The following is a 24,526-nucleotide window of genomic DNA, read 5'->3' on the forward strand; positions in this document are numbered from 1 at the left end:
GGTTAAAGACTTTGTTTTTGATCCAATGATAGTTTTTATTATATACCATTTATAATTAGTTTTCCATTAAAAGCTATTCATATATGTGGCTCCCTTCGTAATCCTTTTAAACACAGTAGCCCTATGGACTTAACCTGTAAGTTACTATTACCCTTTATTTCATTTTATTTACAAATTTGATTAAAGACTTACATCTAAGATTTCAAATTATATAACCACTAAAAGAAAACATTGAGGAAACTCTCCAGGACATTGGAGTGAGCAAAGATTTCTTGTGGAGTTTATGGATTGTTTTTCTTTTTCTTTTTTGGGATTCAGTTTTTTTTTTTTTAATTCAATTGCGCTTATAGTTCTTTAATACAATTGCAGCAATCAGTTGGCATATAATTGTATTATTCCAAATATTCATTTTTAAATGGCTTTTTGCAAGTTTGCTTATTTACTAAACATGCTAGTTTGTATAAATATGCAAATCCATGAAAACAAATAAAATTATAAAAGTTATGTCAACATTATCCCATTACTGGGTATATACCCAAAGGATTATAAATCATGCTACTATAAAGACACATGCACACATATGTTTATTGCGGCACTATTCACAATAGCAAAGACTTGGAACCAACCCAAATGTCCATTAATGATAGACTGGATTAAGAAAACATGGCACATATACACCATGGAATACTATGCAGCCATAAAAAAGGATGAGTTCATGTCCTTTGTAGTGACATGGATGAAGCTGGAAACCGTCATTCTGAGCAAACTATCACAAGGACAGAAAACCAAACACCGCATGTTCTCACTCATAGGTGGGAATTGAACGATGAGAACACTTGGACACAGGGCAGGGAAGATCACACACTGGGGCCTTTGGGTGGGTAGGGGGCTGGGGGAGGGATAGCATTAGGAGAAATGCCTAATGTAAATGACAAGTTAATGGGTGCAGCAAACCAACACGCACATGTATACATATGTAACAAATCTGCACGTTGTGCACACGTACCCTAGAACTTAAAGTATAATAATAAAAAAAAGAAAAAAGTTATGGAAACATTGAAAATACAGAAATATTTCAAATAAGTCATTAGATGGGGGAGTTGGATCCTTTTGGGCTTGTTGGATATGAAAAAGCTTCACAGGGACTGGCTATGGGTAACTGAGAAGACGTATCTCTGGTATTGCAGGGGGAGCTGTAGGCGTCAGTGTGGGGCCTTTATAGTCACATGGCAGACAGCTCACAAGTTACCGTTGCTGGAAAAAATGATGAAACATACAAATGAGCTGAAATGAGGATACAGAAACACAATGCTCTGCACATCTTGGCAATATCTGCTGTGCTACTGTGTTCCTCATTCTGTCTTGAGACTTTTGGTCTTAGCCACTGTCATTTTTTCACAAAAAATTGAGCCTCACTAACGACACTGTTCTGATCTTTCAGTGAGTCACTGTTACAGTGGTTGAAGTGATTTATGTCATCAGGTGACTGGGGATACAACATCTTGCTCTATACTCTGTGTCTCCAGAGAAACATGTGCATTGGTTAATTAACGTTAGCAATTAGATGCTTGTGAATGAATGAATGAAATGAATGATTGCTAATCCACAGACTGTCAGGTGGACTGAAGGGCACAGAAGTCATGCAGATTATGTCAGTGAGGATTATTGCGGACAAATAATGAATGCAGACTTGCTATCTGAAAGAAAAGGGCACCAGGGCCTTACAGAATCAAGACAAAGTGAAAGAACAGCAGGAGTGAAGGAAACAAGAAGATAAAAAAAGAAAAAAGAAAAAAAAGACCCACAAAACCTAGGAAGTAAAAGTTTCCTAGGTTTTACTGGTCAGGGTAAAGCTGCTGCTGGGACTGCTTCTGTCTCTGTTCAATAAGCTCAACCCCAAAGATCACTGGCTCCCTCATCCCTTGAGATTCAGTCCACCAGACCTATAGGGTAAATGGAATGGTGGTGGGAATATGGAAGAAGGATCTGATCTTCACTTTTGAGGTTACTGCTTGAAATTGCTCTCTTGCCAGGACTATGCCTATTTGGGGAGAGGTAATTTTCTACAAGAAAATGGAACTGTCAGAAAAGATGACCGATGTTGGTATCCCAAAATGACCCAGATGATCTGGATGGCAGTGTTTGTATAAAATGTACCACAAGGGAAAATCTGGGGGAGCACCATTAGTATGTAAATACATTAGTAGTATTATAAAATAGTTCTGTTTCTGTTGAAAGCATTATTACAAATTAACAAGAAACTAATTTGCCATAGAAAAAGAACGGACAATGGACATGAATAGATCATTTTCAGTAAATGGTACAAATAATAACATGAAAAAATAGTGTTTAGCATTACTGATTATAAACAAGTTGATTAAAACAAGATATGATTTTGATTCATGACATTTCCAGGTTACAAGCAAGGCAATATTTAATACTGGAAGGTAATTTTGCAGCCTCACACAGCACCTTTAAAAAATGCTGATCCAGTATTTCTACTTTTAGGAATCTATCCTAAGAATGTAGAGATCTTGACAAAGATGATGCAACGTAGTGTTCATTCCAGCATGATCTGTAAACTGCAATAAAGTCTGAAAATATCCTAAAACATTTGATAAGTGATTGTAATAGTCTTCAACCATAGAAATATCTTAGAGAAAATTTAGTGACAGTAAATAATACTCCATTTATAAATACTGAGTGAGATAAGGAAGATTCTAAATTCCGTACAGCACGGTTTTAATTTTATAACAAACCTTTAGGCATAGAAAACATAAGGAAATATACTAAATGCTAATAGAGAGTGTGTGTGGGAGTTATAGGTGATTTTAATTAAAAATGTTTTTCTGTGGTCTCTAAAACATAGATGTCCTTTTTTCCTAAAATATAGATGTCAAAATTATAAAAATGACCATATATTGTTTTTATTCTCAGAAGAAAATATAACAACAGGATTTCAAATACCACTTTGACAAAAATGTCAAATGCATATTGAGATGAATGTATAGCATGATTACTTAGTCATCGTTTCTTGACATATTTGAAGATATGAAAGATTTGGAAGAAAAATCACAAAATCTCTCAGTAAAATAAAAATAATTACATACAAAATTATACTACTTCTAAAACTTATGTTTGGGAGTCCATAAGCTTAAGTTCATCTCTAAACAACATATGGCATTTCCTATTTTATTCCTCTATCCCAGGGAGGCAGAAATTCAGTTACTGTAAGGGCACTTAGATAATTTTCTTTCTTTCTTTCTTTCTTTTTTTTTGAGACACAGTCTTGCTGTGTCACCCAGGCTGGAATGCAGAGGCACAATCTCAGCTCACAGCAACGTCCTCCTCCCAGGTTCAAGTGATCCTCCTGCCTCAGCCTCCCTAGTAGCTTCGATTACAGGCACCCGCCTCCACCTCCGGTTAATTTTTGTATTTTTAGTAGAGCCGGGTTTTGGCCATGTTGCCCAGACTGTTCTTGAGCTCCTGACCTCAGGTAATCAACCCGCCTCAGCCTCTCAAAGTGCTGGGATTACAGGCGTGAGCCACTGCGCTTGGCCTAGATAATTTTATTTCTAATTAGATTTAGTAGAAAGACCTATTGTTGGAGGCAAGTGCCAAATGTTTTCATAGTGACACTTAAGAATTTGGGATGCAATTTTATAGACTGCTGCTTCTCAACCAAAAGTATTATAATTTCTAAAGACAAGCTTGTAAGAATGCAGTTACGTGTGTACACAAGACTTATCAGACCATCTGTGACTAATAAAGCTTGAGAAAGAGGGGAGGAGACAGGGTATTCTGCCTTCCAGTAACATGCTTGTCTGAAACTTGCTAAACTCCTCTTAGGCAATACTCTGCTCAGAGAGCCATGTGTTTAATTGTAAAAATCTGTCAGTATCATAGGATTCAAAAGACATCAATCATTTATGTCAACAAGGAAAGAGTGAGGGCTGTATGACTCTTCTATCATTAGGAAAAGATGTGCTCAAGAGACAAAAACGTGGTCTAAGGAGGGCTGAGCAACTGTAGGTTACAGGAAAACTGAGTTCCAGACTATAATTTGGCCCCCCTCCCCTAATTTGGACTGGTATATTATATTTTTCATTTCATGTAATGCCATGTGTGCAGTAAGACATTATGTAACTTGGCCAGTCTCGGTGTGTAATATCCACTAAATGCTTTAAAGTGGCTGACGTTATTAGCAGTTTGGTGCATGGGGAGGCCATTGCTTCCCTTGGCTTTGGCGGGATGCAATATTGTGTAATGAGGTTGGAACTGGCCTATACTCAAAATTACATTCCCAAAGGGCTGCTTATTCAAGCCACATGACAACTGGTTCTCTTTTTCTTAAGACTTCATTCTAAGTGGACTAAAAACAGCAAAATTGCCATGTTTGAACAGTTCCATAGGTGGACTGGGTCTTTTCCTTGTTTTGCTCCCAATTTATTATTTTATACTAAGATTTCTGAATTACACCCAGTTTTAGAGACATCGGGACACAAATTCCCGTCCCCCTCCATCTAAGCTGTGTGACCTCAGGCTGGTTACTTCATGATTCTGAGCCTTCATTTCCTTACCTGTAAGTTGGCGTTACCACTTCCCTAAGGAGGTGTAAGTCTTATAAAGACGCCAGCAAAGCTCCAGTCTCTTAATTATGTCGCCTCAGGCAATTTATTTAGCCGTTTGATTTGCCGATTCCTTACTTAAAAGTTGGACCAGTTGTGGCTACTATCCGCAGTAGTCGAGGAATAGGTATGATAGGCAAAGCTCCGGCAACGGTGGCTGGCCCTTGGCGGCTCAAGAGGACCTGATAATGGTCCTGCCAGCGAGCATGCCCTAGTGTAATGCGGTCGAGTCATGAAACTTTGGGAAAAGAGAGAACAAGGAAAGCGGGCGATCAGAGGCCCAGCCGCGAGACCCGCCCCGCTGGGGCCGCCAGCCTGCACCGCGACGCCCCAGGACCCGGCACCGCCTCGCTCCACCCCTGCGAATCCGGGGCGAATCCGCGCGGAGAGTTCCTGGCGGCCGCGCAGCGCAGAGCACCCTCCCGCCCGCCTCCCTCCCGTTGAGCTCCAGCTGTGCCAGAGGCACGCGAGCCTGGAGAGTCCGCAGCCAACGCGCAGGTGCTAGCGGCCCCTTCGCCCTGCAGGTAGGAGCCGCGCCGAGACCCGCATCACCTGGCGCCTGTGGGAGCCGGGTTTCCCCTGCCTTCGCCCTCAGTCCCTTCTGGCTCCCAACCCGGTCAACTGGCCGCTCCCCGCCCAACTTGGACGGGACTTCAGTGAGTGAGTCGGCAGCGGACTCCCCAGCGATCCCCAAGGGCCTCCCTTGCACGGCTTCTGGTGGAATTCCTGCAGGGTGAAAGCTGACAACTCAGGCACGCACTTTTGCAGCGCGGGCGGCTGCCTGGAGCGCAGAGCCGTGCAGGCTCCAGGCTGAAGCCCGGGCGTCCTCTGCAGGATGCACCGCCCCGCCGGCGCGGGGCTTCGGGTGCAGTGTGTGTGGTGTCCCCAGGTCATCCGGGCGCCCTTGGTTCGGAGGCGCGGTGGCATGACTGGGCTGGTGGGGGCGATGGGACCAGCATCCCGTACCAACCAGGAAGTGCCGCGTCCCAAAGCTTCGAGCCCAGCCCTCAGAGCACGGTCCCGGGGGTGTGGTCACAGCCGCGGGTGTCCGCGCCTCCCGCCATGTGATGTGACCACTCGGAGGCGGGGCGGGGGGCCCGGGGGCGAGCAGCAGGGCGTGTGTAAAGGGTCTTGTTCGTCACAGTACGATTCAAGGTATTTGGGACCTAGGGCTCAGATCCAGGAGTGCGGTCCTCCAAGCCTTCCAAAGGATTTTGTGACGCCCTTGAGAACTGCCCTTGTAGACTCAGTCCTGAACTACCGCCACGCCTGTGTTTGCTCCTCCTCATCTGGGATTATTGCCTTCTTTACTTCCTCTGTGAAGCACTAAATACGAGTAGCTTTTTAAGAACAGACCACAACAGTTTCTTCGTTTGACTATCACTAAGTCTGTCTCCAGAATGGGGAGCTCCGTTAACTTTATCAGCCAGCCCTGCCAATTTTAGTTAAGATAAGCCTTTGTGGGCCTCCAAAGACCTCTGAGAGACTAGGTACCCAGAGACCTCTGAGGTATGTTAAATGGTTTAATTCGTGGTGTTGCAATTAAAACTTAAAGAAGGAAAGGAATCTGCCATTTGAACTGTTAACAGACACCACATTTATACACTGCCTATTTGAATAAGAATCTCTTTCGATATTAAATGTTTTGTGACACACAAGTGAATTTGTACACAGTCTTTTAGCTTGAATTTGTAGACAGCCTTTAAATGTTGTTTGGGGATCTTTGGACTAATTGTATAGGCGCCCAGTCTGGCTTCTCAAGAACCCGTACAGTTAACAATCCATATAAAAAGTTGGAATGCTGCCTGGGCGCGGTGACTCACGCCTGTAATCCCAGCACTTTGGGAGGCTGAGGTGGGCGGATCACCTGAGGTTAGGAGTTCGAGACCAGCGTGGCCAACATGGTGAAACCCCGCCTCTACTAAAAATACAAAAATTAGCCGGGCGTGGTGGCACACACCTATAATCCCAGCTACTTGGGAGGCTGAGGCAGGAGAATCGCTTGAACCCGGGAGGCGGAGGTTGTAGTGAGCCGAGATCATGCCATTGTACTCCAGCCTGGCTGAAAGGGCGAGAGTCTGTCTCAAAAAAAAAAAAAAAAAAAAAAAAAAAAAGAATACTAAGGCTTTGAGGAAAAAATGTCTTTACAATGTTTGTTCCTGATGACAGAATAATTATGAACTATAGTAAGTGCTGTACAATGCTCATTTAGGTTTGTAGACTTACTTATAACTAGGTGGTGGGGAACCCTGCTTCTTGAAAGTAGTATGATTACTTAGTGTTTCTTAATTAAAAACATAGTTACAAATTTTATTTACCTTTAACCCTTACAGGGTTTTTAATTTATTTTTGTTCCGAAGGAAAAGTAGGACTGTCATTTTTTTTATAAAAAATTTCCAATTTTATTTTAGATACGGGGATACATGTACAGGTTTGTTACACGGACATGTAGCATGAAGCTGAGGTTGAGGGTACAACTGATCCCATCACGCAGGTAGTGAGCATAGTACCTGATAATTTTTTAACTTTTGCTCTCCTTCCTCCCTCCCACCTCTAGTAGTTCCTAGCGTCTATTGTTGCCATCTCTATATCCATAAGTGCCCAATGTTTACCTTATATATATATATTTTTTTGAGACAGAGTCTCACTCTATCTCCCAGGCTGGAGTGCAGTGGCACGATCTCGGCTCACTTCAAGCTCCGCCTCCCGGGTTCACACCGTTCTCCTGCCTCAGCCTCCCCAGCAGCTGTAGTACCTTCCACTTATTAGTGAAAACATGCAATGTTTGATTTTCTGTTCCTGCCTTAATATGCTTAGGATAATGCCCTCTATCCGCATCCATGTTGCTACAAAGGACATGATTGTGTTATTTTTTATTGTTGCATGGTATTCTATGATGCATATGGACCACATTTTCTCTTATCCCGTCCGCAGTTGATGGGCATCTAGGTTGACTCCATTTGCTATTGTGAATAGCGCTGTGGTGAACATATGAATGTGTGTGTGTTTTTGGTAGAACAACTTATTTTCTTTTGGATATATACGCAGTAATGGGCTGCGGGGTTGAATGGTAGTTCTGTTTTGAGTTCTTTGAGAAATCTGCAACTGCTTTCCACAGTGGCTGAAATAATTTACGTTCCAACCAACAGTATATAAATGTTCTCTTACAGGATGTTTTTTAAAAAATTTTTCTTTTAATTTCACTTTTGTTGTAGTAAAAGATGCACAACATAAAATTTACCATTTTAGTCATTTTTAAGTGTGCATGTAGTGGCATTAAATACATTCACATTATTGTGTTACTGTCACCACCATCCATCCACAAGACTCTTCATCTTTCTTACAGGGTTTTAATAACATTTTAATGATAATGGTTGTGTTGCAGGCTTTAGTTTTATCACTAAGCAAGGTTTGAGTTCCTTCTCGTAGCTTTAGAGAAATGCACCTTTTAAACTTTTTTTTTTCTGAGGCAGGGTCTCACTCTGTTGCCCAGGTTGGAGTGTAGTGGCACAACAGTCTTGACCTCCCAGGCCCAAGTGATACTCCCATCTCAGTTTCTGAGTAGCTGGAACTATAGGTGTGCATCACCACCCTTGGCCAGTTTTGTTTGTTTGTTTGTTTTTGTAGAGATGAGGTCTCACTGTGTTGCTAAGGCTGGTCTTGAATAACTGGGCTCCAGCAATCCTCCCATTTCGGCTTCCCAAAGTGCTGGATTACAGGCATGAGCTACCATACCCAGCCAAGAAATGCACTTTTAAAAGAGAAAAGGTAAAAAGCCATAACCAGACTGTTTAACAAATCTTATCTACAGCCGGAAAGGCCTAATACGTTACTGTTTGAGAATAAACTTGTGATGTATTTAAACTTTTGTCTAAGGGTATTGTGGGGTTTAGCTATCAAGAGGAAGGAACACGTAAGGCAGTTACTGTTATTGATCATTTCCTCTCCTGAGTATCTATCAGAAAAATGGCAATTGTCAGTGTTGTTGTCTTTAGCAGTGCAATAGTACCTATCTAAATTATGCTTGAACTCAGGTAATGTTGCCTTCTTAGTAACTAAAGGCAGTGTTGATCAAACTTGAAACTACATGTAGCAATTTCCTGTCCATCCCAGGTGTTTACTAAAGATTGATACTACGGGACCCAACACATAAGATATGTCTCTTTAAACTTGTAGTTAGGCTGAGTCATTGTGTTCACAAGAAAAGCTGTAACTTTGCAAGGTCTGGTTTTATGTTTACAATCCTTTAAGTCTGAGCATCACAAAATAAAATGTATTTGCTGGGGGGGTGCGGTTAAAAGTTGTCGCAGGGTTAAAACGAGAAACATGTAAACCTAACTTTCCCATAGGCCTGTGACATTTCTGGTTACAAAGAGAATCATACAAATCACATCTTATGCTTCAGTGGGAACACATTCCAGTGTGTTAGTTTCCCTAAATTCACACTGCAGTGTAAAATCTGGACCCCAGCTGTTTTAGTGCTGGGTTATTAAGCAAAAGTGTATGTTGTATAAGTGTTTCATAGTATCACAGGTTTTTTTCCTATTGCAAAACTTTCTTAATTTTTAAATTTATTGAGCAAACATTACAGCGGCAGAATAAAATCAATTATTTATTTAATAAACACTTACATGGTGTTTACTTTGTGCCTTGCACTTGTCTAAGCATTTTACAAACATGAATACATTTAACCCTCAAACAACCCTGTAAAGTAGGTAATCTTATTATGGCCATTTTATTTATTTATTTATGTTTGTTTTATTGTATTTTATTTTGTAGAGATGGGGTCTTGCTATGTTGCCCAGGCTAGTTTCAAACTTCTGGGTTCAAATGGTCCTCCTATCTTGGCCTCGAAAAGTGCTGGGATTCACAGGTATGAGCCACTGTGGCTGGCCTATGCCCATTTTATAGATGAGGCAGTTTGAGGCATAGTGAGATCCCACAACTAGCTCATGGCAGAGCTGGGGATCCATCTCTGGCAGCTTGCACCCAGAGTTTTGACACTGCTGTCTGTTTAGGAAAAAACATAACCTGTGATTCCATCCTCCTAACAAACTTTTTTTTTAAGGTTTTTTGATTCCCATTTTGTCTGTGTTCTTTGACGTAATCGCAATTATAGTGCAACTCAGACAATCTGTTCAAGTCCTTTACTTTTCGGAAGAAGAAATTAAGGTGGAACCTGGGTATGTCCAAGGGTAGAAGCACTGGGGCAGGGTCCTGGAGATCCTCTGCTGGGCCAGGCCTTAACTCCCTGATTGTGAGGAGATTGGGCCAGGGATCCTGGGAGAGTCTGGGAGGCCAGGGCTGTGTTTGGGAGGAGTTGGGTGTTATTTGCCAATCCAGAGGGAAGCATTTCAATATTTTAAAAATTGTTATGACCATACTAGAGCTAATCTACTAAATAAGGGCCCACGTTATGGCCGACTGGGTCATGGGAGGTCTTGCTTCCTAGGGCTCCAGAATCCTGGATTGCTTCCCCCGTTGCTGCTAATGCCCATGACCCTCAGCTCCCCTCTGGATGAGGGCAAGATTTTATTCTGTACTCAATCATTTTTTGAACTTTTTGGATCTAGAGTTGGGAACCTTTTGGAAGCCTCTGACGCACAAAAGAAAATCAGCCAAAATCAACATGGAAATAAAAATAACTTGGTTTAGTCAGTTCTTTTGTTAAGAAAGAGAGAGAGACACTTCTAAGGCCGTAAACTTATGAACTTTATATTAAGAACAGGAAAATAAGGGTTCAGAATTTAACAGTGATCTTTTTCAAAGTAGGCTTTTACAGATGGCACATTTAGATGAAGGCGAATAGGAATAAACATGGGGAAAAGGAAAGCCGTAGAAAGGGAGGGGAGAAACAAGTGCAGAGACGAGGCATTGGCAGAGGGCCATAGATAGGAAGCATGGAGCTAATACCTTTGTCAGTTCTTTACAAAAAGCCTGCGTCTCAGTGTGTTACCACCGGACGATGCCTTCAAAATATCATAAGCAGTTGCAAATGATCTTTCCTTTGGTTTATCTTGATGGGATCTTAATGTTTAAACTGTTGCTAATCAACAAAGCATGTGGACAATAAGATACAAGGGAACTCTTGGCCCCTGATTGGGATCTTCATAACAGTCTAGTCTAGTTTGGTTTATGCCACTTTCCGTGGGTGGATTTTATATGTAGTGTGATATTAGAATCACTGGATTTGCCATTATTTTTTCTATTGACGGTCTTCCCTGTGAGAGGGCCAGGTTCTTGAGGTCACACACTGTGTTTTTGTCATTTTTGTGTCTCCAGTGTCCATTGTAGTGTACAATAGATGTGAGCTGAATGACAGGGTACATGGATGAAGGGAGAAGGTGTAATCCATTTTGTTAAAAATACATAGGTATTTCCAGAAAATAAGTCTTTATAATTAATGTTGTACTTATTTATTTGCTCCATGGTGCCATTTAACTATTCTTAAAAATAAAATGTGTAGATGTGGAATGGACAGTCTGTGGCATTTTGGGTAAACAGCTGTACTCACTTCACTGATCTTTTTCTGCCCAAGTTCTGATGAAGGAGTCCTTTGAAATAAAGAGTTCGAGTAGGTAGCCATGGGTTGGGATTGGAGATTCATGACTTGGAACAGAAAAACATTTCCAGATGTGTAGGGCAGTGGTTCTCTGAAGATGCAGACCCAAAAGTGAGAAATTTAACCAAAGGAGCTAAGAATAGGGAAAAAAATGAAGATGAAGTGTTAGATACTGTTTTTTAAGTGTCACCATTATTCCTGCTTTGGAATAAAAAAATGTAAGAAGTAAGGTAGGAGTACAGAATTTGGGGATGAAGTATATTTTTGGCACTAACATCACTGTGATGTTAAAGCTATTTTTAAAAGATAATAAATACCCACACCTCTGACTTACTAATTATTTTACTAAATGTATTGCTCTCTATGCTATTTATGTCTATTATTTCTATATGGTGAAAATACTGTACCTGCTGCACGTCTTCCCCAAACTGCATGTTCTAGTGATATCATGTTGGTAACTTAGAAGTGGCCATGGTAGGAATTTCTTTTTTTGAGACAGGGTTTCACTCTTGTTGCCCAGGCAGGAGTGCAATGGTGCAATCTTGGCTCACTGCAACTTCCACCTCCCAGGTTCAAGCGATTCTCCTGCCTCAGCCTCCTGCCTCAGCCTCCCAAGTAACTGGGATTACAGGTGCATACCACCACGCCTGGCTTATTTTGTATTTCTAGTAGAGACAGGGTTTCACCATGTTGGCCAGGCTGGTCTCGAACTCCTGACCTCATGATCCTTGGCCTTCCAGGAATATTTACACTGTGGAAATTGGCACACACTACAGTTAGGGTTTCTCCTCCAACCTGGTTGCTAAGCATTTGTCAGCACACCACTGGCTTTGCCCAAGGGGGATATCTGAGCTTCTCCACCACCCCGCCTTTTTTTCTCATTATGACCAAAGAGATTTGTCGTGCACTTTTCTTTCAACTGTCACAGTGATTCTGAATTTGGCGATGTGGTTGGGGGGAAAGGAATACATATAGTTATGCTATGTTCTAATCTCTTTGTGCCTATTATCTGGTCTGGTACAGGTCTCAATTGCATTCAGTTTAACCTTTGATTCTATCCTTTTGTAGAGATAGAATTCTCCCTGCAACCTCCTGAAGAGCTGGCCTTCCCTCCTTCTCCATCACAGTAGTTCCAAGGTCTGGCTAAACAAAATCACCTGGGAACTTCTTAAAATACAAACTTCCAAGTTCTATCACATATGTAATAAATTTAGATTTTTGAGGAATGGGACTCAAAGTAGTATTTTGTAAATTCCCTTGGGAGTTTGATGATCACCCCATGTGGCTTCTGGGCCCCTCTTGTGGGCTCTTGCTCTCCAGCCCTGGCACCTGTGTACCGTGCTTAGAATCAGGTCATTTGGGCTGCTGGACCCCGGCCACATTGTATGGTAGCCTTGATTTTTATGTTTGTACTCAAATTCTGATCCTGTGAAACTTGGTAATCAGGGGCCACTCTTTTCCCCATTGGCCTGTCATTCATACCAGAGCCTGATTTTTCGTGTTCAGTTCTTTGGAGCTTGGGTTTCTAACTAGCGAGGCAGCTAGTGTGTTGCAGGGAGACTATCAGAGGAGTCAGGTGTGCTAAGTTTCATTTCTACTTTAGCGTCTGTGTAACCTCGATAAACTTGTTTTTCACCTTTCTAAACTACAGTTGCCTGTCTCCAGAGTTTGTTAGGAAGGTTGTTTCTAGAACACATCAAGCTTTGTTCCATCTTAGGGCCTTTGAATCATGCTATTCCCTCTGCGTGGAGCACACTTCTCCTAAGTCTTTGCATGGCTTGCTTCTTTTTTGTCATTTGGATCAATGACAAAATGGTCAAATGTTATCTCCTTGGAAAGGTTTTCCCTGACCATTGAAAGCTGCCTCACCTCACAGTCCACATTGCGTTGCTTGCTACTTGATCCTGTTCCAGCCTTTTACCTAGGGTTATTTTCATGCTAGCATTTACCACCATCTGAAATTCTTTTTCTTTTCTTGTTTTCTTGCTTACTGGGTTTTCTACACAAGAACTTAAGCTTTATGAGAGTAGGGACTTGCCTGACACATAGTAGGTGCTCACTAACTACTTGTTGAATGACTACCTTTCCAAGTTATTATATAAATATATGATGTTAGTGTGAACCCTGGTTCCCAAGCGATTCATTTGTTTTCCTAATTGTTCTTTTCTGACCTCACAGATGTTGCTGTTTTTATGACAGCGATTCATTGCTGAGATATTACTGCAATTTGGAGCAAAGTGCTGCTCTCAACTGATGAGAAATAAAATCTGTAGCTTTCTATGTGAATGCCTCCTTTCGTTTTCAGAGAGCTTGCAAAATCTTGTTTCAGTTGCATCTGTTTGTCATGTGGGTGTATAATCTGCGATAGAATGGATCGATTAAACATAACATAAATGAGACTGATTTGGGGAAACTCCTGTTTCCTCCCTTTTTTGAGTTCTACCAGGGGTGGTTTTTGGTAGGGTCATGGGGACTAGGGAAATGTGTATCACTTTCTAAGAAAGGCAGTCCATAGGCTGGGCACAGTGGCTCACGCCTGCCATCCCAACATTTTAGAAGGCTGAGGCAGGTGGATCACTTGAGGTCAGGAGTTCAAGGCCAGCCTGACCAACACGGTGAAACCTCATCTCTACTAAAAATACAAAAATTAGCCGCGTGTGGTGGTGAGTGCCTGTAATCCTAGCTACTTGGGAGGCTGAGGCAGGAGAATTGCTTGAACTTAGGAAGTGGAGGTTACAGTGAGCTGAGATCGTGCCATAGCACTCCAGCCTGGGTGACAGAGCGAGACTCTGTCTCAAAACAAAAACAAACAAGTAACAAAAAGAAAGGCATGCCAGAAACGCATGTTGGATATGTTCATCCTATCGGATCTCACCAGATACATGGGGTAGGTTTGACTAACGGTGAAGTAATTTTTGTAGATCCATTGCCTGGAAGGCCAATAAGGTTGGCAGTGAAAGCTTTCATCCTGTATTTGCAATAGCCCCTTTTCAGGATGGTGTTGAAGAATTTATCAAGCACAGAGTCTTTTTGGTGCTAACACAGTACTAGGCCTAGGCTAGTGAGTCTAAAATGTGGTTCCAGCCCCACAGTTTACAGTCTAATGCAGTCACCCAAAGGCAGGACTGAATTGTGCTGCAGAATCCTGCCAGGCCACCTGAAATGGGCTGCCTTTTATAATGATTCTATGTTCCAGTTTTCCTTGATAGTGATTTTCAAACTGCTTTGTTTCAGGGCAGTGCAGTGTTGTGAATGTTTGTCTTCTTCAAATTCATTTGTTGAAATCCTCACCCCAAGGGGTGATGGTATTAGGAGGTGAGGCCTTTGGGAGGTGATTAGGCCACAGTGGCTCTGCCCTCATCAAGGAGATTAGTGCCTTTATAAAAGAGGCCAGAGAGGGACCTCTGACTCTCTTCACTAAGTGAGGGGTTAGTGAAAAGGCAGCCACTGGGGAAGCAGGCTTTCACCAGACACCAAATCTGCAAGCACCTGGATCTTGGACTTCCCAGCCCCCAGAACTGTGAGAAGTAAGTTTCTGTTGTTTATAAGCCACCTAGTCTATGGTATTTTGTTATAGCAGCCTGAATGGACTAAGACAGGTGGGCTGGCATTGGAGTAGAGATTGGGTCCAGGGATGTAGACAGCAGAATTCTGGAGCGTTTCTAAACACCACATTCAATCAGAGCATCTCATTTAGAAAATGTACTCTTGTATATTTGCCTTTTAAAAATTATTTTTGGGCTGGGCACGTTGGCTCATGACTGTAATCTCAGCACTTTAGAAGGCCAAGGTGGGTGGATCACTTGAGGTCAGGAGTTTGAGACCAGCCTGGCCAACATGGTGAAACCCCATCTCTACTAAAAATACAAAAATTAGCCAGTTGTGGTGGTGCACACCTTTATTTGCAGCTACTTGGGAGGCTGAGGTAGGACAATTGCTTGAACCAAGGAGACGGAGGTTGCAGTCAGCTGAGATCGCGCCACTACACTCCAGCCTGGGCAACAAAGTGAGACTCCATCTAAAAAATAAAAAATAAAAAAGTAAAAATTATGTTTGTTTCAGATTTGCAGAAAAGTCGTGACGCTATTACGGCAAGTTTCAAAGGAGTACACAGTTTCCTCTGTTATTAACATCTCACATTGGTATGTGATACATTTGTTATAATTAATGAACCAATATAGACACATTATTAAGTAAAACCCATACTTTATTTAGATATTCTCCCATGTCCTTTTTCTATTCCAGTATCTTGCCCAGGATACCATGCTACATTTCATAGTTGTGTCTCCTTGGGCTCCCTTGGTTATCATGGTTGTTCAGACTTTCCTTGTTTTTGATGACCTTGATAGTTTTGAGGGGTACTGGTTAGGTATTCTGTAGAATGTCCCTCAGTTGGGATTTTTATGATATTTTTCTCAAGATTACATTGGGATTATGGGTTTGGGGAGAGAGAGGACAGAGGTAAAATACCATACTTATGGGTGCAGCAGACCAACATGGCACAAGTATACATATGTAACAAACCTGCATGTTATGCACATGTACCCTACAACTTAAAGTATAATAATAATAAATAAATTTAAAAAAAAATACCATACTTATCACATCTTATCAAGGGCACATACTATCAGCATGACTCATCACTGGTGATGTCCACTTTGATCACCTAACTGAGGTTGTGTGTGCAAGGTTTTCCATTGTAAGGTTACTTTTTTCCTCCCTCTACACACTGTACTCTTTGGAAAGAACTCACTGTGCACAACCCATATTTTTGGGAGTTATGTTCTACCTCCTAGAGAGGGGAAAATGTCCTAAAAAGATCTCATTCCCTTTACTTCCTTTAATGTTATAGATTTTCTGTTGAATGTCATTAATTTTGGTTTAAAATAGAAAAGTAGTACACTTAGGTGGCCTTGTTTCATTTCTGTGCTAGTTCACAAACACAGAAACACTTTAGAAAGAGTTTTAGTTGCAGGCAAGTCCCTCTTTTTTTTTTTTTTTTTAAGATGGAGTCTCACTCTGTTGCCCAGGGCTCACTGCAACCTCCGCCTCCCGGGTTCAAGCAATTCTCGTGCCTTAGCCTCCTGAGTAGCGGCAATTATAGGCGCACGCCACCATCCCCGGCTAATTTTTGTATTTTTAGTAGAGACAGGGTTTCACCATGTTGGTCAGGCTGGTCTTGAACTCCTGACTTCGTGATCCACCTGCCTCAGCCTCCCAAAGTGCTGGGATTACAGGCGTGAGCCACCGCGCGCGGCCTGAGTCCCTCTTTTTAAATGAAAGTTGTGGGCAGACAATTATGCTCAGAGACCAGATAAATCTGGTCAAAGGGACCAGAATGATACCCCTGAATCAGGTGTTGGTTAGTGGCTTAGTGTGCAGTAGGCTTCCCATGAAGCCTTTGTGCTCTGATGCCTGACTGAGGACACAGTCCTCCTAAAAAAGAGTGTGAGGCCCATCGCAGCATGGCTGACTCTCTAATGGCCAAGTTCTCTTGTGGCTTAGCTCTCAAGACAGTCAGGTAATATGCCCAGAGCTGGACCTTGGGATCTGGCTAGACAGACCTGACGAGTTTTCTGTTGCAATCAAATAAAGGACAACAATATTAATTTGGAACATGTTGAGAAGTCATTGTTGTAATTAAGCACAAGTTAAGCATACATAATAAGCACTTCACATAATTGATTAGAATTATTTTAACACAACCAAAGCAAAATTCAAAAATTCCAAAGCAAAAATTCAATTCTCAATCTTTCTCTCTCTCTTTCTCATGCCAGTGACCATTATTGACACTGTCTCCTGATTTCACCTAGAATTTATTTCTGAATTTACTTGATATTCTCTAAGTCATAGCACTTAATATAACTTCTATATAGCAAAAGCTTCCTTACGCCTGATTTCCTAGGGCCAAGGACTCAAGGAGTCTGTAAAATTTGACCATAATTTAAAATTGGCCATATGTTCAATGAGTAGGAGAGTTGATGTGAAGCAAGGGAGGTATCACAGGCCCAGCCTAGACCCTTTGCTCTGTGCTCCAAAAATGGTTTAGAATTCCTTTAGTAGAGAATGTGTAAGGTGACTGTCATTCACTGAGCACACTACCTTATCATTTAGTTCTGTATCCCACAGCATCTTAATCAGTCTACTTTGATCCTGTCCGACCCACTTTCCTGCCATTGCTGATTATATAATAGGACAATCTTACTTAAGTAGGGGTGAGTGTTACCTGGATTCAATGGCCTGAGAATTTTTTCCTTCCCTTTAATGTTTCTTTAGGTTTCACATTTTAAGGGTCAGTGACACTTAGCTGTTATCCATTGTTTCACAGATGAGTCATGGAAAATGGAAAATGAGTTTGAAAATTATCCTCACATGACAGCCATCATGCAACTTATAAGGAAAAATGGCACTTGGGGAGTAATAAGCCTCTAAAAATTTCTAAAGATTGAGGGGGGAAAAAACCCTCAAAGAATTTAGCTGACTTCAGTCAGTTTGAAATAAGAGGCCCAAAATCAATAAGTGAGAAATTTGAAAACTTCATTCATATCAATACATGCCAGCTTTTTTCATATTATTAGGATATTTGCATATATTTTGGTCAAAAGCTGCTTACTTGAAAATATGTATTCAGAAGAAAAATGTCCATAATATGCTGTAGTTTTTTTTTTTTTTTTTTTTAAAGACAACCTTCTAAGTTTGCCTCTGAAACTACCCTGAGAGCAACTGCCCTCTGGGGATTTATGGTCTAGTGCTGTGGTTCTCACACTCCACTGTGCACCAGAATCCCTGGAGAGCTCAGGAGAGTACAGAGCGCTGGGCCTCACCCTAGAGTTTCTGATTCAGTAGGTCTGGGCTGGGCAGAGAATTTGCGTTTCTAACAAGCTCCCAGATAATGCTGATGCTGCTGGTTTGGGGACTGCGATTTGAGAATCACTGATCTAATGGTTTAGCTGACACATCAGTAAACATAATTCAAAGATTAAATGCTGTGAAATAAGTACAAGTAACATGCAGTGGGAAACAGGGTGTGGAGAAGTGGGGTAAACGATGAATGATCAACTAAAGATCAGAGAAACCATATGGAAGCAGAAAGGTTAAGCAGGATCTTGAAGCCTTGGCAGGTAGGGCATTTTAGTGATGACAGTCCCCTGTTGGGAGGGAGAGTGCAGAATGTATATGGGAGTGGGAGTGTAGCCTAGCACAGGAGGAGAGTAGGGGTGGTGTGAAGGGAGGAACAACCATGAACAGGTAGAATTCAGAATGAGAGGGCTGGAAAGTTAAACTAACACGTTCTTGGTTTTTGGAGTTTGGCAGCAAAGGAAAAGCATGATCAGAGCTATGCTTAAGAAGGGCAGCTCTGGCATTGCAACAGATGGTGCAGGAAGAGAAAGAGTGATTCTGGGAGAATCAGTTAGGAATTATTGAGGCAGCCCTGCCCAGAAGCAAGGATAGCCTGGAGAAGAGCATGAAGGTGGGAGGGATACAGTCATGGGAGGCATCTGTAGCAGAAGCCACACATTTGGTAGTTGATTGGTCCCTGAAAATGAGAGAGCGAAGAGTCAAGGTGAGAGTGAGGATTCAAAGTCTGAATTGTTGATGATGAGTGTTGGTGGTGGCTGGATCTCTCAGAACAAATAATTGGATAAGAAAAAGAACCTCCTGGGCCTTAGTTTCTTCAGTAGAGGAGTGGACTAGATACTCTTAAAGATTTCTTTGTAATTGTAATTAAGGGTTTGAGGGTTTTTGTTGTCTGAAATATGATAGAACATAGTTGTACAAAAAGTTAATGGCTTGTGTATAACAGGCACTCGTATGTTTGTTGATTAGTTGATCCATGACAATCATTAGCTCTGAAATAGTTACATCTGCAAATGGTCTTCTTCCTCGGCTCTTCATTTTGCTACGGTTTTCTTAGTATGTTGACTTACTCTTCCTCCCATTTTATAAATTATGAATATCAACCTTTTTTGATATGTGCTCTATGTATATATTTTAACAACTACAGCAGATAATTTAAACATCTCTTTGGCTGTTTCTTACATCATAATAATCACACCATATATGGAGATATTTATACACAACTCTGTCTTTCCCACTGGATCATAAAATCCTTTTGGGTAAGGGACATATCTTACTCATTTTCGTCTTCCTCACTGCACTCATGGTCAATACTTATAAAAAGTGGCCAGCAAATGTTTGAGGAACTGGATTGAATCATTGAGTAAGAGTAAATTACTGTCTGTTCTTTTGGGAGAGACAAATGTTTCAGACAATAAAGAGTAATAGTTTAAAGGGAAATGGAAGTCCATATATCCTAGGAGGTAGAAAGAGGAAACACATTTCATTCAGTAGACTCTTAGAACTGGAATAGACATACTCATGGACACTGTAGGGACTAGAAGCAGAAGCCTATAAAAAGTAGCGCAGTGGTTAGCTCTATCCTAAATTAGCCATTGAAAACCTTGGGCCAGACCTTTCCATGCTGGACCTCAATTTTCTCCTTTGTAATATTGAGGTTATACTAAATTACAAAGTTTTAGAACTCTCTGAACACCCTTTTGGGAAGAATTCTAAGCAGAGGGAACAGCATGAGTAAAACACAAGAGATAGGTAAGAGTATGTGTGTTCTTTGTGACTGGTTGTGACATGCTAGGAAATTAAGCAGGAAGAGCAGGTGGAGGCCTTGTTTCAGAGAGCCAAGATAAGGAGTCTGGACCCATCCTATGATGATAGGTGGTGTCTTATGCAGAGATTTGTGCCAGGTGGTTTAATTGGGGTTGGCATCCAGGGAGCACGGGTGAAGGACCAGAGACAGTCATCTAGGGAAGGAGGCAATAGTAATACAAGGAGGCATTATTGGAGTGCCATTGCTATAGGCAGCTGATTGCTTTATTCCAAGAGATCATCTGAGAAGTTTTATGAAATGCACTCAGCACAGTTTATGTAGAGAAAAAAGAGAGAGGCTTTTATCTATATTTCTTGTTTCCCATTGAATTAAAGCAGCCCCACTTCTGGATTGCACATGTATGACTGCCAGGTTCCCATGGGCGACACATGAAGCAGCAACAGAGGAGTCTAGGGGTGTGTGGGCTTGTCAGTTTGCACTTGTGTGAAGCTGGTTAAATTCTTCATGGAACTGGCTGCAATGGCAATGCTGGAATAAGAAGCAAGTTTGAGAGGATTTGAAGTAGTCCGTAAAAGGAGGCCAATACAGGGAGCTATTGAGAGATTTTAAACAAAAGAACACCTAATCAGAATGATATAATGGTGTGCTTGTAAGTGTTTAACAACCAGCTCTCCAGAAAATGTGTGTGCACATATGTCTATTATAAATTGTTCTGATACAAAAGATGTGTAGCACACAATTTACAAGTAGTAATAAAATGCTCTTTATCATTAAATCTATATAGCTAATTGATTTGGACAGATTTCTGTTGGTTTTTGTTGAACTCTTGTATCCATAGCCTAGTCATGGTTACAGTTGATGAAAGAGCATATTGATATTTTCTTTTGACATTATTGTGTAATTTGAAAGTGAAGCAGCAGAGGTGTATCCCAAAATTTTACTTGTTCAGGAAACATCTTCCTTATGAATTGGCCAGTACTTTTTCTTAATACTAGAAGAATATTTCCTCAATTTTTTGTTTTATTCACGATGTAACTACTACAAGCACCAGGCATTTTATTAATATTTTCTCTATCACCTCCTTAGGCCTAGACAATTAACAAAACAGAAACGATGTGATTATAGTGTTCGTCAATTTCAGTATGAAACTACCCTTATCATGGCCAGTATCAAGTTACAGGAAATTGGGAAGAGATGCACAGTAGCAGCACAACACAACATTGTATAGTCTTTTCACATCCAGTAGTCTCCCGTCATCCAAGGGGGATATGCTCCAAGACTCCCAATGGATGCCTGACACCTCAAATAGTACTGAACCCTATACACACTATGATTTTTTTTTTCTTATACATACATGCATATGATAAAATGCAATGTATAAATTAGGTACAGTAAGAGAGTAACAATAATAACAAAATAGAACAGTCATAATGATATACTATAATAAAATTTACATGAATGTGAGCTCTCTTTTTTCCCTCTCTCAAAATACCTTGTACTGTACTCTTCTTCTTTTTTTTTTTTTTTTTTTTTTTTTTTGAGATGGATTCTTGCTCCCATCATGTAGGCTGGAGTGCAGTGGCACGATCTCGGCTCACCACAGACTTCACCTCCCAGGTTCAAGCGATTCTCCTTCCTCAGCCTCCCGAGTAGCTGGGATTATAGGCGTGCGCCATCACGCCTGGCTAATTTTTATATTTTTAATAGAGACGGGGTTTTGCCATGTTGGCCAGGCTGGTCTCAAACTCGTGATCTCAGGTGATCCACCCACCTCAGCCTCCCAAAATGCTGCGATTACAGGTGTGAGTCACCGCGCCCAGCCCCTTCTTCTTGTGATGATGTGAGATGATAAAATGCCTGTGTGAAGACGAAATGAGGCGAATGACCTAGGCATTGTGACATAAATGGAAAATGCCAGAAATAAACAATTCATGTTATAAATTGTGCACCATTCTGAGTAATGTGATGAAATCTTGCACTCCCCCATTCCATCCTGCCAGGATTGCCAGTCACTCGGTAGCCATCTCTGTTACCAGATTAACTGTGGTTTTATCAGTATCACAGTGCTTATGTTCAAGTAACTGTATTTTACTTAATAATGGCTACAAAGTCCAAAAGTAGTGATATAATATTTTCGGACCATGGTTGACCGCAGGTAACTGAAATTTTAGTTACATGAAACTACAGATAAGGGGGGGACTGCACTACAGATAAAATAGGCATAAGTATCCTCAAGACAATAGATATTATTAAAATGAAGAAAAATAATAAAGAAGTGATAAACTGAGAACTATTGCTTTAATATAATTTATTTTATTGTAAGTTTATATAATTTAATTTTTAATAATTGCTATGTTTAACAACTGACTCACAAAATTGCTGAAAATTTCCCAATCTTGATGAAAATTTCCCAGTCTGCTCTCAGGAGCCTATATGAGCCAGCCCAGAACACCACTGGAGTTATAATTTGAGAAGATTACCTTGGTAGCAATCTCTAGAAATGTTTTGTAGGGGAGCTACAGTAGGGGTCAGAAGTAGGAGACAGATTATGAAATGTCTTCAGACCCTGCCAGCGTGAGGGTTCAAATGATGTCTGGTTGGTGGAGATCATGCAAATTTCACTGGTTTGTGTTCCCACACGGATCTGTAGGACCTTCAGTGAAAGTCTCCTCCAGGTATTCCAGGAGGTATCCTGGCATTGTCTCACATGTGTTTTGAGAGCCCCACTCCCTTGGGGGGTCTTCCGCTTTTGCTTCCTTGTTGATGACCATGGGCCAAAGGGGCTCTGTGGGTGAGGCTCTACCTCAGCCATAGCTGGTGTCCTCCTGAAGAGGATTTATGCCAAAAAGAGTCACATGCCAGGCCTTGTTTTTTCAAGTTTGCAAATCTAGGGGAGAGGGAGGCTCTAGAAAAATGCTGGAACCTGGTATGTGCCCTGCAGAAACATCCTTGACTCCCTTTGTCACCAGGAGCCTAATTTTACTGTGTTTTTCTGTGACTCACAGAGGCAGGGGGCAAAGACATTCCTCCCCACTTCTTCCTGCAGCTGCTTGCTGCATCAGCCTCAGCCAGTCTGGGGCTGGGCAGGGAAACAAACCCTCTTCCTTCTCTTGGTTTATCCCCTGGTTTGCTCAGAGAGACCTTTGTGTCTGAGGCCCCCTTCTTGCCTTGCAGCTCAGCTGGTGCGGTGCTGAATGCCTTATTGATGGCCAGGGGCCCCTGATCCATCTGCATTCCCAGAACGTATGAATCTCATTTGGGGGCCACCCAGCCCCCACTACTCTTAGTAGATGAAATAAGGTGGAATAGATAAGAGGATGGAACTGGCCCCTGGATGCATGATGGGGCCAATAACGGAGGTACAGGGTGCATAGGTGGCTGGGCTGTTAGACAGGGAAAGAGGATGGAATTGAGATGCAAGGTAGAAAAGCATGACTATGTTCAGTTTGGGATTTGAAGAAATAGGTACTGGCAGGACAGTTCAGAGGGCACTGGGCCTTCAGGAGAAAGAGAAGAAAGGAACGGTGGCATTGGGAGTAGTAAAGCTGTGGGTATGAATGAATGTCTATGAGACTCGCCTCCCCGTGAGGACATAGAATGAGAAGACACAGTTTACAGGTAGACTAGGTTGGGTTCAGAAGCCCAGAGAACACGAGTGTTTAAGGGATGGTGTTGGGAAAGGGAGCCAGGCCAGCCAGAGTGGAATGTTTGGGAACTCTGAAAGGAAGGAAATGGCATGAACAAAGGAGCTAGGGCACAACAGTGGTGACTCACACTGGGAACACTTCAGCCCATTGTGTTTATGCTTATAGTTTCCCGAGTTTATCTTTTGCGGGTTATGATTATGTTAACCTCACCTCCCTTCCTCCCTCTTAAAAAAAAAAAAAAGGAGTGAAAGACTCTTCAGTATCATGAATGGCCCCAGGTGAGGAAGACATCTGACACTTTGATATCATGTCAATACTTCGATGTAGCCTTTTATAGTCAGTGTGAGGAGAAAACAAATTTACTTGAAGCTAAAGGCATGGAAAGTGTCAGCTTTTTCCTGTTTGATGTTTCTTGTTGTGTTTTCCATATTAATCACTTCATTTTCCCCTTGGTCACGGGCCTGATATTTTTTTTCCCGACACATGTCAGCTGCCTAGTGTGTCAGGCAGTTTTTCACTGCGATACAGAGACACAGTAGAGCTGCAGCTGGCAAGGCGACTGCCAGAAGTGTGTGTCACTCTTGATGGTTATGTTCACGAGCATCCAGAAAGCCCAGTGCTCCTGAACTGAATTGCAGGCTTTGAAATGACCATGTGGTTTGCATTCAGCAAAAAACTATACCCCAGACATGTGCAAGTGTTGTTGGTTTGGGGAAAATTAGATGGTTCCAACATGAAAAGACAGAGCCTATCTAAAGAGATAGGCTAATGTGAGTTTTTTTACAGCACAAATCTGTTGAATAAGTGGATTTGGATGTAACCACAGGCTTGCCATATGAAATTCTGTTCCATGGGAATTAAAGTTTGTGGCTTTGTGAAGGCATTTGTTGCAGACTTATGAAAAGTTCTCGTATTCTTTTGCCAAAACATAGAAACATGGAGAAATACAAAAAAGCCTTTACTGTGGCTGTCTCCTCTAATCCTCTTAAATACTTACTGTGTCCCATGTACATAGCAGTGAAATTAAATACAGCTATTCCTGATAATGTAGCAACTTAGACGT

The 24,526-nt window shown here is 41.6% G+C and overlaps 1 protein-coding gene across 1 annotated transcript in view; it reads left to right on the plus strand.

Annotated features, from left to right (window-relative positions):
* The first annotated feature begins 5,015 nt into the window (after window positions 1-5,015).
* PLD1 (phospholipase D1) overlaps window positions 5,016-24,526 on the plus strand; it is a 211,496-nt gene continuing 191,985 nt past the window's right edge. The window contains exon 1 of the mRNA XM_017955714.2: window positions 5,016-5,152. The gene's annotated coding sequence lies outside the window, so the exon portion shown is untranslated. The remainder of the gene's footprint in view (window positions 5,153-24,526) is intronic.

The sequence above is a fragment of the Papio anubis genome, chromosome 2, assembly GCF_008728515.1.
Source record: "Papio anubis isolate 15944 chromosome 2, Panubis1.0, whole genome shotgun sequence".
NCBI lineage: Eukaryota > Metazoa > Chordata > Mammalia > Primates > Cercopithecidae > Papio > Papio anubis.